This window comes from Melospiza melodia, chromosome 1 (assembly GCF_035770615.1).
Source record: "Melospiza melodia melodia isolate bMelMel2 chromosome 1, bMelMel2.pri, whole genome shotgun sequence".
Taxonomy (NCBI): Eukaryota; Metazoa; Chordata; class Aves; order Passeriformes; family Passerellidae; genus Melospiza; species Melospiza melodia.
In genome coordinates, this window is record NC_086194.1 from 28,756,092 (window position 1) to 28,769,875 (window position 13,784).

Genomic DNA, 13,784 nt, shown 5'->3' on the forward strand with positions numbered 1-13,784 from the left:
AAATCTTTATTGTTGTTTTTCTCAATTAAATTTACAGATCTTTGCATTATTGTTTTAAACCTTGCCAAAAAACAGACAAGTCATTAGATTTAGACTGATTCTTCTACATTTTTGGGTTCTGTGATCATTAGATTCTGGTTTCCATTTGAACAGCTGAATATTCATCTATTTCAGTGAAAAGTAAAGTCTAAGCTGTGAGGAGAGCAGCAACAGTCCAAGAAGCCTATTGGCATACAAAATTTTTACCAAAATGACTGTTTTTAAAATGAAGAAAAATGCTATTTCTGGTTTCTTTTTTACAGTTCTCTGGAAAGTAACTAAAATTAAGAATGAGGGGATAAGAAGAATGCATAAGTGAATTCATTTAGAAAGAGAGTGGCAAAAAAGAATTGTTGGGTAGGTGCAGAATGAGGGAAGAGAAGGCTAAAATAAACTGTTAAGTAGAAGGAAAGACATACCATCAACTTAGTGTGATTTTGGTTATTTTTTCATTAGGAGGCACTCATATACTAAAAAAACTCACTAGACTGATAAATAGCAATGTGCAAATTTATGCTGCTACATAAATTTAGGAGGAAAAAAGGCATTACTGAAACCTGAATTTCTTTATTGAATAATTTACTTTGTCATTATAAATGTAATTCTATATTGCCTTGCAGTATAACTTCTTGAGAGATGTGTTGGTAAAGCCAAGTCCCAAGAGGGATGGCTGAAGAATGATCAAAAGCTTGGATTAATTTTTTTTTTTACTTAGGTTGTTTTTATCATTTTGTTTTGGTTCCTGGAATTTCTTATTAATTTTACAAGTCCTGTTATAGAGTGTTTTTTTGAACTTCCTTCCTGCTTATTTAATTTAATGGATGAATAAAACTTTTCCATTGAAACTACAATAGCAGGAAAAGTTTCTAAGACTATATGCAGCAGACTTAGACAACATCCATTCCTGCAATTGGTCTTTGATAAATTCTGACAGCTGTGAATCTTCTAATGCAGAAGCCATTTGACTCTCTGATTCTGTGTTGAGATTATTACATATCAGAAATACCCTGTGACTACTGAATCTGTTTGATGGCATCCAAGTGCACTCCTGTGCGCTTATGAACTAAAGCAGAAAAAAATTCACTGGAGAAAGACATCTGGGGGGAAAAAAAGGTTTCTTTGTGTTTGGTGAGCTTCCAGGCCTCATCTTGTTGTGTTGCTTATCTATTCATTAAAAAAATGGAAATATTGTTTGCTAATTTTCCTAAGTGATAAGATTTTAATGCTGATTGTACTCTGCTTAGGCCAGTTTAAGGAAAAATAATAAAACTGCTCTCAGTTCCTAAATTCCAGAGAAAAAGTCTAAGAATTCAAGACTGTACTTATTGATACCTCATCAGATAACTAATCTGGTTTCAGCCAAATGGACTGACAGTAATACAGTGATGGCAAATGCACCATGATGCAAAGACAACCTTGAAGGGTATCCTCAAAGAGTAAGGTTGAAAAAGATGTAGTGCAAAGTTTTCCCACTAGCCTGGTATAAACTGGTCATGATTGAGGTCAGACTAAAGCACATATTGTGAACCAATTTTGAAATATTTGTTCTCAGACTGGCAGAAATTAAGATGGCTGGCTCACAGAACTGAGATTTAAGATTAAAAGTATTTCCTCACCATAATCTGCTTGCCAGTTCCTTTGCTATCATGGATGCTTGACTAACTTCACATAGTCTCTTGTATGCCAATGTGAATATGTTATTTTATAGTCAAATGTTGGTGTATGCATATAAAAAAACCCACAAAAATTTATCTATGAGTTTCAGAAAGAAGGACAATTTTTACTTCAGATAGAAATGACAGTCCACTACAATTCATCACCATCCAAGTGCAAAGCATCCTACAAGAGATTGATCGTACAAGTGAAGTCTGAGAAACTGTAAAAGATCACAACATTTTTGGGTGAGCGGTGAGTTGCATAATGATTAATTTTCCCATAATGCCAGTTAGAGGGGGTTTTGTGTGTTGTAGTGATTTCCAGACATCTAATATTTCATCATGTATGAAATTGATCCAATACCTCAAATATATGAGCTGTTTATTAAAAACTGTGAGCAGGGTAGTCCTAATTGAAGGGACAGAGAAGATTTGATTTCATTCTCAGTTAAAAGGAGTACTTTCCTCAATTGCTAAACAAAGTGTTGTACTAAATATGAGTGGAGGCATTTTTCAAAATATTCCACCTGAACTTGTATTTATTGGTTTCCCTCACCTAAAATCATATTAGATGCAATAATATTGCACAGTTTGCTGCAAAATATGTTTTAATTTTCCCAAAAGAAAGAAAACTTGATGAGGATTGCTTTTGATAAATGCAGCATATTTGCACATTGTAAAATAAAATATGCTTCTTATGCATGGAATCATATAACAACATATATTACAAATTGTATTTCTTGGGAACAAAGAAAAACCTCTGAACGTATCTGCATGTTTTAATAAATAGACAGAGGTGTTCTATTTTCCTTGAGCATTTGAGGAAGCTACCTTTGTGAAGGTCATAGTCCTATAAAGACTTAACAAAAACCAAAACCTCTTTATCTATTGCATATATGAACAAAAGGATTTAAATATATATATATATATAGCAACTTGAATATAGGGAATTGTATGAGGGTTTGCAATTGAGGCTGGTAGAACCAGTGCAATAACCATTGCAGATAACATTTCAAAAGTGCTTCCATTCTAACCTTGAGTTTTCACTCTTATAATTCTGAAGTCTTTAACTTAGAGACGTTTTTGGATGTAAACTCTACATCTTTCCTCTTTACTTTCTGTTTAATAGTTTGTTTTAATTTTGCTATTATATACATTTAGTGTTGCTAGATTTTATTTGGGGCAGTTTGAGGGAAAAATCACTGTCTTTAGAGATTTAAAGTAATCATGCAGCATTGTTTGTCTAAGCATGGAAAAGTGACAGTGACAGAAATTGAAATACATTATGTTATTGCAAAGAGAAGTACCTTGGAGTGTTCTGATGAGAACTGATGTTGATTTGACAGAGTTCTCAGCTATTCAAAGCTGCTTTCCCCATTTGAACGGTGTGGTTTTTTACAAGAGTGTTCAGCTTTGTTCATATTTTCTTTGCAATGGAAATTTAATTGCTGCTATTTCAGTTGTAATAACACAGGGTTAGCACTGAGCATTTTGGAAAGAACTTCACTGTTAGAGTAGGATATAGAGATGCATGCTATGGGTTATCAGGAGTTATCAGCAGGCAGTGCCTTTTGCTGTTAATGATGTGCCTTTCCTGTATGTCTGTGCCAGGATTTGGTGATTCAGTGGAACATATATTTGGAGAAGTGGATTTCTACTCCAAGAAGCAGGTGAACCCTTTCAGGGCTGACTTATCATAGGCAAGATTGCTTCAGAGAGAGCAAACAGTGTGTTTATATTTGATATCTATTCCCAAAGAGTTCTACAGAGTAAGAATTAGCAGGCCAGGGACATTCCTATAGAGGTTGTAATTAAAACCAGCCCTCCTGTATGAGTGTGGAACTCAGTAGGAATATCTACCACAGAGGGAAAGTAGAACTTTAATGTAGGAACAAGCATTTTAGAAAAAGGATGAGTCTGGTGCTGTTTTATATTGCTCAGGTCTGATAGTGGCATACACTAAGTAGCTGGTGAGCCTCCTAATGCTTTTCCCTTTCATGGTGCTGGACCTATCAAACCCTGTTAACAATCTGAGTACATCTTCAGTTAAACCTTATAAAACTAGTAAGCACAATTTGAGTATTTGTAGTCCACTTGCAGCTAGTTTGATTTCTGGAGAGTAAAAGGAATAGTAACTAAAAACCATATTCCTCTAATTTGCTCAAGTAGAAGCAGTTTTAAATAAAAGCTGACAGAAATGAGAACTGCTGTATGAAAATTTGAAAAGCATTTTGTTTGGAACATTTGCTACATCCTGTTTCTGAAGAAAATCAATTCTATGTATATGTTGTGAAAGTTAACAGATTATCAATAGAAGAACAGTCCAAAGCAACAAATGGCATCAATTATTTTCATAAACAAAAATTTAGGGATTTATTCTGTATAACTTTCTCTTTAAAGCAGTGTCATGCACCATTTGAAATTTTGTTGCAGTTTTAAGTTTTAAATACAAACTGCAATGGTATCTCAAATATGTCCTTTATTTCTCTGTTCCATTTTCATTGTATCTGACCAGATGCTTCAAGTAATTATATGTCTGACACAGACAAGTAATAGTGACAAATGGGTGATCCTATCTCTCTTTGACTCTAAAGGATTGTCAAGACGTTAGTTGATAGATCGAAGCTGAATTTAAAGAAAAAAAATTAAATATCCAGTCTTCTGTAATTTATAAATCAGGACATTTGGTATTAATCTGCCTTCTGCAAAATGAACCAGCTTAGGGGAAGATGTCCACATTAAACAGAGAGATCCTCTATAGAAGCCACATTTACAGTTACAGCCAACTTGAGTTCAAGTCTAAATGTTAAAATGTTCTTTATCCAACTAAAAGGGGGCTTTTTAATAAATTCAGGAACACTTTCCTGCAATAATCTCCACATGTACTTTTTATAAATGTAAACACTAGCTGTTGCTATGCCCTGATTTTATTTTAACCTGAACTGTATTTACTATACCTAAGGATAATTCACATGTAGCAAAGAGCCCTAATATTTGTATTTTAGAATAAATATTATGAATATCTCTCCCAGGGGAAAAAAATGTTTAGATAACCTGCCTTTCACACGGAAAAGCTGCCTGCTGAACCTTCAAGCCAGCAGTTCTTCCCTGTCTTTCTAACTGAGAGACAGTACTACATATGAAAATTCAGTGCCTCCTGGCCATACTTAAACCCTATTTCTTTGTGAAAGAGGGAGAACGTATGGGAGCTGTAAATAAATAATGATTGCCAAAGATCAGAGGAATTTTTACACAAGACCAAAGCAATTTAAACTCATTCTTTGATACAAACCATTAATAATTCAACACAGTGGTAATTTTGGTACTGCTAGAATTCCTAACAATTGAACTGATCTCCAGGTTGTTAGCAGATCAGTAAGAATTATGTTATTAGTAGCTGACTTCTGCTTAAGTCATATGATTCAATGTTTAATTTAAGCATTAGGTATGGCTTTCTAAGAGGCCCTGGAAATCTCAGTGAAAACAGCACAATACTCATTTGATAACAACACACAGTTCTTTAATGAGTATTTCATGCCCACCTGCCAAAAGCAATCACTGAACTACTCTTCTTCAAGTAATTCAGGAGTTTGATTTAAAAGATGATACCTTAATGAAATAGCATGCTAGATATCAGAGAGAAAAATCAGCAATCTTATGCCTTTTATAGAAATATTATTCCAATAGGAATATCTAGAATAATTATATGCTCACTTAGGAAAGTTTAATCCAATGATATACATATAAAATTCAGTCCTATGTTAGTGGGGACTCATCCTCAGAATCCAACTCCAAACAAATTAAGGGTATGAAGCATGGACACTGACTTCTTTAAAGGAAGATTATTTCACTTGTACATCCTGCCAAGTCTCAGACATTATGAGCTGGACCTCTAAGAGAATCCCTCTGCTTCTGTCCTTCCTACACCTCACACATTTGCAGGACATTATCCCAGGTCCCAGGCCCTAGAAGTGACCACACCAGCTGAGAGAGCAGAGCTGAGCCCTTGCCCATCAAGTAGAAGGGAGCATGCAGAGTTTTACAAAACCAGGTGTGCTTCCTAGAGAAGTGCAGAGACCAGGCAAGATCCTTCATCTTACCCTCTGCTTCTTGCTGTGTTTTAAATCTTTTCCTCTCGGATGGGGTTTGCCATGCCCATCAGATAATGTAAATCTCAACATCCTTCTTAGGCAGCTATCTTGCCACAGGTGTGACCTTTACTGCTGATCAGAGAAGGAGTGCCTCACACATCATAAGTCAGGAACGCTGGTGGGAGCAAGCCTATGAGATGTGTAAAAAATCGGAAATGGCCAAGCTTTCACGTAGGAGCAAAACAGCAATACTCAGTTCAGATGCTATTAGGTAAAATAGTGATCCAGGAAACCTTTCTAATGTATAATCATTTCCTGTTAACAATCCAATCTTGCTTATTGTAGATAATATTCTTTTACTGGGTTTTTTTCTCAGCTAATGTAAAATATATAACTGAATTGAAGCCAGTGGAGTACTTGATTTGTCTTAACTGAATACCTGTCCACACAGAAGAGAGCACTAAAGTTCCAAAATACTTTCCTTTCTTTGACTTTCATTTACTGCTAATAATAATCTCCAATTTTTTAACAAATAGTGGGAAAGGAAAGGAAAGGAAAGGAAAGGAAAGGAAAGGAAAGGAAAGGAAAGGAAAGGAAAGGAAAGGAAAGGAAAGGAAAGGAAAGGAAAGGAAAGGAAAGGAAAGGAAAGGAAAGGAAAGGAAAGGAAAGGAAAGGAAAGGAAAGGAAAGGAAAGGGAAAAAAATAGAAGAAAAGAAAAATAAATCAATAAACTCAGCATAAAGTAAGCTGACAAAACAGTGAACTTCCAGATGTGATTTAGTTTATATTCAGACTGGGTCAGTTAAAATATTTCTGTTCTGGCATGTGCATTCATCTTCTGAACAGGGTGGAAATTCAACAGAATGAGCACCTGATCATCCATTACTAATAAGCCCAATATGCCCTGTTATTTAATTTGCTCTTTCATAATTTCATACAGTACATATTGCTTAACACTGTACCAGTCAATGTAATGGGGAAAGCTCGTCTTCATTCTTTTCACTTTCCTTACTTGTAAATGGATTTAGAAAAAGGAATGTAGTCTATTATTCAGAGATGGTTTTTAAGATGGTTCACAACAGGTTAATGAATGATGTCTAATACTCATATTAGACCAATCATATTAATAACAGAGAAGAGCACATGAGGGTCATAGTGCTAATTGCATAGGAGGTCCAGCCAGAAGGCATTTTTATCTTAGAATTCAAGACACACCAAGTTTGACTAATCACCCACAGTGTGTTTGCAATTAAAATAACACTGTATTAACCCTGCCAATGTGAGGTATCAATATTTTATGTGTGGCTTGACAGTTCTAAGCTGAACATTTGTAGTGCTTGATATTGTACTCACAGAAAGCACACAGCTCTTACTCTGATCTAGAATGCAGCCAAGGATGCTACACAGGGGGAAATTCAGAGGTATTTTGTTCCTGAAATTTAATTTTCTTCTATTATTTTTAAGAATGGCTCTAGTATCATCAAAAAGTTCATTTTTTTTTTTTTTTACCTTGAGTTGCTTTATACACCACAACAAAAAATCTGGGATGTTTTAGGTGTTAAACAAATTTTTATAGAAATCATTTAGCTCCATCCTGAATTGAAGAAATTAAGAAGAATGTTTCATTTTAGTGGGACCCTGGGTGATGCACGAAGTTCAAAGTAGGCACAAGGATTGCAGCACTAACAATAGGTCCATGTATGAAGCAGATAACCTGGTTTATTTTGGCATGGGGATCAGGGCATATGGATTCTGGTAATGATGTGAATTTCTTGTTTACATATGTAAAAAAAAAAATCAATCAACTTGACTTGCAAGTTGAACTTCATTTTCCAAATCTGATTATCAAAGAAGAAAACATTGGTTCTTCCTCCTTAGTCCACAACTCCAAGACCTCCCTGACACTCTGTCCAATTTTCCTCTAGATCTGGTTTCCACTGGGCATCATAGTTTGAAACCCACTGAAGCTGAATCACTCACAACTCAAAAAGAATAAAGAAACCCTGTTCCTCTCCCCTAAATTCTGGTGAGTGCTGTTGGTACTCAAATTCCCAGATCGCATGCCCAGAATCATTGCATAACTTTTCAGATTTTGTTTAAAAGAAGCATTTTTCTGAAAGCCAGGTGTTTTTTTGAGGTTTTTAAATTCTACTAAACTTGTTATAAAACAAAGTAAGAACTGTAAACCACTTGAAAATGTCGGTTCACAATGAACAAGCACTAGCTTCTTTGTTGCATCTCAGGTGTATCATGATATGTTTTCTTGCCGATGGATTTCTTTTTTGTATTATTCGTGTTAGTACTCTGAACACTTTCAAATGTTTGTCAATTGATGGTCTCTACATAATAGGTACAATCCATATCTGGGTCAGACCTTCCAGTTCAGGTACAATAGTGTAGCTCCCTGGAGCTAAGATTTTTCATGTAATAGATTTGTAAAGAACTGAAATGATGCCAAGTAGACTTAAATGCTTTTTCCTCAACTTTTGCAAACAGTTATGCTTCTGCTTGGATGTTCTGCAGACAAATTTATATGAAGTTATTTCAGGTTTTAAAGACCATATTGAGAGAGGCCTATGAGATATAAACCTAGTAAAAGACTTTCTTTTTAGGCCCTTATATTCTTGTACTTGCACTTCTTCAGAAACATCTTCCTGAAGATTCCTGTATTTATAGTTATGACCAAGATTTTTAAACTACAGGCAAAACAGCATAATGTAAACTTTGCAGTGAAACAAACAAAGACAACAAAAAAAATTCTTATGCATCAGTAGTTACTAGGTCCTGCTGAACAATAAAAAGGATTCCAATTAAAATCTGTCAGAAAAGAGTTATTTAATTTTGCACACATAGTGGTTTGAGAATCACTTGGGTTTTTAGTGCCCTAAATCCAAATCCCTTCAAAATGAAAACTGGACTATGAATCTTCCATTTTTAAAGGACTATGAGTATATATTTTTGGTTTTTATTTCAGACATTTAGAGCTAACCAGAAGGTCTTGTTCCTTTGACTTCAGGGAAACTTTGCAAAGCTATCAATTAAATCTGCATGCCTCCCCAGCAGATTTCAGACACAGTGAAAGGTCAGGCACTGCTCAGTAAGTGGAAATAATAGGCTGGTCTAGTTGGATACCAAGACCCCAAAGAAGCTTGAGTGATGTTCTGTAAGGACAGTGAACATCCCTGTTCATGTCATCCATCTTTTGAATCCCAAGTTGGATTATGGCTCAGCAGTGGGATCTGATTCTCTGTAAGGTTGGTCTTTGGGTGCTTTAGCAAACTAAAGTCTTGAAATTATTACACGTCCAGAAAGGTGTTAAAATATTTTCACACAGGAAATCATAAATCATACATACATTTACATGGTTATGTGTAACTACCTTATATGCCCAAACAGGACTGGCAGGTTCAAAAAATCCTGTCCATCCGAGGATAAGGACTTTAAAAATCCATTTTCCTACTGAGGAGGGATGGCAAGCTAGGAGTATTTTTCACCTTGAGTCTTCCCTTGTCCATCAGTCCTAAACAGCTAAAGTATGAACATCAGAGGTTGCTCTGCACACTGACAGAAATCTCCCTCCTTAAGTTTCTCCCCAGAAAAGCTGTGGTCACGCTGTGCTAGAAAGTCACAACAGCAACAAAGGATATATCAGTCTGCTAAGGAATATGACCATTTCAAGAAAAAGTAATGAATTAAACACCTAATGCAATTCATACAGGTAAAGTTCATGTGGCAGTGTGATGGCTGAGGATGGTTCTTTTTCTTGCAGGACAGGGATATTATTTTACAGACTTTGGCCTGGTTCTATTTACCTCTTTTTAGTACGACTTTTGTTGAACTGCAAAAGCCAAATGTAAATCCAAAGCTTTCTACTGCAAAGAGTAGTAGTTCAAAGAGTCATTGGAGAATCTGCAAGACGTACAACTGGTACAATTTTAATTTATCTTTATAGGCAAAGATTGTTTTCACTACCAGTCAGATTAAATTGCCCATTTGTGCTTTAACATCTTTTATTCTTCCAATGAACACTTAATAAAATTTTATATTCCTGAGAGGAGACTGCATCACCAAATGAGGAGTTTAAACCTACAAATTTGAATGTGAATATTCAAAGGCTACTATAATAGAGTACTGTGCAAGGTCTAAAACTAGTAAATGAAGGAGAACTGCAGGAAAATTTGTTCTCTTTCTGTTTCTATGTGCTCATGTGTACCTGTGTTTGGCCTGCTGCTGATGGTGAGAGTCTCTTTACAAAGAAATCCAGAGGAAGGCATAGCAGACAGCAAACTGGCAGGGACTGGGTAGATAGAAGAATAGGCTGGGTAGAATGCATTGGATATCTGCATATGCAGTCACAATGATAGTGGACTCAAAACCTTTCAGAAAAGTAAGAAAAGGTTCTCATTGTCTTAAATGCATTGAGATAGATAGATAGATAGATAGATAGATAGATAGATAGATAGATAGATAGATAGATAGATAATATTTTTTGTCTAAAATATTTTACTCAGAATATGGAATTAATTCAAATCTCCTCTTCATTCTTTTTCTTTGAGTTTTTGTTGTTTTAACTTTGTTTTGCTTTAATTTTGTTAATATTGCAAAAAGAGACCAGTAAGCAGTGAGTGAGGAGAGGTGTTGGTAACAATTCATCTATCAACATGTACTTATCTACTCAGTCTCTTTAACCATGGTGGTGCACCAAAAGAGAGCACAGACCAGCCTTGAGCTAAAACATTCACCGTGTAGCTGCTGATGAGTTGCTGGCTCTCCAAAATGCCTGATGAGTTAGGCATGAGGGCTGCATGATAAGGAGGGTTCATTAGCATGAGCTCAGTCTCTCTCCATCCACATCATGCATCCCCAGACTGCAGGGTGACTAAGGGTGGAGGGAGGGAGGCCAGCCAAAACCTTGCTAAGGTGTTGGTGGAGGCACAGAGCAGAGCTGGGTTCCCACTGTGACCTTTGCAGGGTGGGAGACTGTGGAACACAGCAGACTGTTCAAGCCCTTTGTTGCTAGCTCCACATGGAACTGAGTAGTATAAATATAGAGAGTCTCACAGAAGTTGTTTATCATTAGAAGTTCACTTGTTTTCCTTCAAAGTATTTTTTAAATGTTATTTAAACTTCTGTGGTCTGGAAACAAAACCATATGTGAGTCTGGGTATTATGTGGTTTCTTCTGGCCAAGAAATACCACAGCAAAAGAACAGGCTCTGGGACTGATTCCCCCCCTGAAAGTATTGGTGTATGCACAGTGGATGCTGCTGAACCTCACCTTCAGCAGTGTCCCTTCTGGAATGACTCATGAAAACTGTATTGCCAGAGATCCTTATTATACTCGTTTTTCAAGGAGCATCAGATTGGGTTGATTCTGCTCCATTGCTGTAATCCAATGTCTGCCTTTCTGGAAAGAGAACAGGTATCACTGGGAATCTGTTACACCACAATAAACTAGGAACAAACCTTTTTTTACTTTCTTCCCACTTCTTTCTGAAAATATAAGTTGCTTATAAGAGCTACATTGCAATTTTGTTAGCAGTGAATACCCTCTATTTATACACTGTAATGCTTTTAACATTAAAATTTAATTCCTAGTCATTATTAATAAAAATTTCCTAGGCTGTCTAGTAAATTATAAGAAAGTTATCTTTAACTGGGCTTCATCTAAGATATGTGAAATGGAGTTTTAGGTTTAAAATTAGGCAGAACAGAGGCCCTTGAAACAGCAGTCACTTTAAACATACACACTTTCTTCAGGGAAGGAAGACTTGTGACCATTTATTTCATTAAGAAAACTCCATAAAATTTGGTTGCCTTTCTAGAATCATAGAATTGTAGATTCATAGAATGTTAGGGCACCTTAAAGATCATCCAGTCCAAATGTCCCCATGCCATGGGCAGGGACCTCCCACTAGACCAGGCTGCTCATGGCCTCATCCAGCCTGGCTTTGAACACTGCCAGGCTTGGAGCATCCACAAGCTCTCTGGGCAACCTTTTCTAGTGCCTCAGGACCCTCTCAATAAAGAATTTCTTCCTAATAGCTAAATTATTCATATAAATGCCTGTTTAATATTCCTAAATACCTAAATTTTCTCTCTTTCAGCTTGTACCCATTACTCCTTGTCCTACCACTACGGTTCCTGGAGAAGAGTCCTCCTCTGGCTTCCCCTTCAGATACTGGGAGGTTGTTGTGAGGTCTCTGTGCAACCTTCTGTTCTCCAGGCTGAACAGTCCTAATTTTGTTGGTCTGTCACTGAACTGTCTGAACTGTGGTTCATTGTTTGAAATACTCTATTCTCTGCAAATATCCTTAGGCTGAATTTTTATGGAAAAAGAGGTTGTTCTTTTGGTCTGGTGAACATGCAGTTTTGAATGAAAGGTGTGGGGGAGCAAAAATATTGCTTGGATTTAAAAAAAAACCTATTTATTTACATTTCTTTGGCATTTTGGGGGGTTTTTTTCCCTTTGAAATATGCCTTTAAAATTATTACGGAAAGAAAAAAAATTAGGACAGTTTGAACTTAAAATTAATATGCTTGTTTTGAAAATAATAAGGACATACTTTTCAACTTAATTTATATCATTATGAGAGAGATATCTTGTAAGGTACTACATCAGAGTGTTGCCATGCCTTGCAGATTAGGGTAAAAAATGAAATTTTTGACAACTGCGGGGGTGGGTTTTCTTGTTTTTCTCCATTGGTTTTGGTCTAAGTGATTTGGAAAACACATTTGCTTTGAATTTTAGCAAATGCTATATGTCAGTGTTGATTTCTAAGGATTAAATTCCAGGTATTTACATAGCTGTGTCTGTATTGCCTTAAAATAGGTAGAAAGCTTGAAGTATATCTAATAGATATTATGTTTGCTTAGTATCTAATTTGCATATCTAACATATACTTAATATGTTAAGAGAGAACTGGGCTGAAGAGGCATACGAATTTTGATCTCTAAATATAAGCTTTCACTACAATTTTCACCTTCTGTTTTTTCTCTTCAGCTTTACAAGTAATTTAATGTTACAATGCCCCTGCCTTCCTCCACATACTCATTCCTTTTTTTATCTCAGACAAAGGGAAAAATAATCCTACAGAAAAAGGTAAAGACTTTGTGCTTTTCTTCATTCCAGTTCAAGAAAGATACAATAAAATATAAGGTCATGAGGTGGTGGGAATTCAGGAATAGCAGAAGAACCATCTTGAATTGTCTTACATGGGTTACAAATCTGCACTTAGCTATCAGTGGTTGAATTCTGCCTATCTCTCTTTAGAGGCTTTGGAAATCTTTCCAAGATTTATTGTAATATACTGTCTCAGGTGTTGATTTTGCCTGGAGTTAGACATCTAACTGTCTGTTGTGCCCTTTAAAACTAGTTCCTTTTTATTTTAGCATAAACTTAAAACAAACTCAGTAGAACACTCCAGGATCCGGGGTGCTCTTTGTCAAGATGACACAGTTTATATGTACTTTATGAGACTCCTGTTTCCAAGAGCAATTAGGATGTTCTGAGTTATATCAACCTGTGTTTGCATTTGGATATTTTCATTCACTGATTTATTTTAGGATTGTACACTGCATTGCAAAATAGAATTTGCCTTACTCCACCTAATTAAAATTCATTTGATGAATATACAGTCTTAGCAACCAATGTTTTCTAAAGTTGTCTTTTGAATTTTGACCCCATGGGAAATATTAATGTAATCTAATGTAGTTGTTTTGAATAACATCCTTGTTAGAAACCTAAGGTAGGCTAAAATTAGGTGTTTACACTAAACAGAGGGACAGAAGCATTTCCAGAATATTATTCATGGAAGTTAGATGAATGAAAACACTTTGCATAAAGATTTCCTCACCATTTACCATACTATTCACTTTGAATGATCTTATTTCAAGGTAAATTTGGAAGAAAACACTGCAAAAATCTTATTATGTACAGAGGGGTAGCAGTGTAAGCCTACCTTATGTTTCTCTGCCTGTGGTTTTACCTAAGATATTGT

The 13,784-nt window shown here is 35.8% G+C and overlaps 1 long non-coding RNA gene across 1 annotated transcript; it reads left to right on the top strand.

Annotated features, from left to right (window-relative positions):
• The first annotated feature begins 66 nt into the window (after nt 1–66).
• Nucleotides 67–13,379, top strand: LOC134429482 (uncharacterized). The gene is made up of 4 exons (XR_010030593.1): nt 67–396; nt 1,799–1,947; nt 7,711–7,811; nt 11,892–13,379. It is a non-coding gene; the product is annotated as an uncharacterized LOC134429482 (long non-coding RNA).
• Nucleotides 13,380–13,784: the final 405 nt, after the last annotated feature.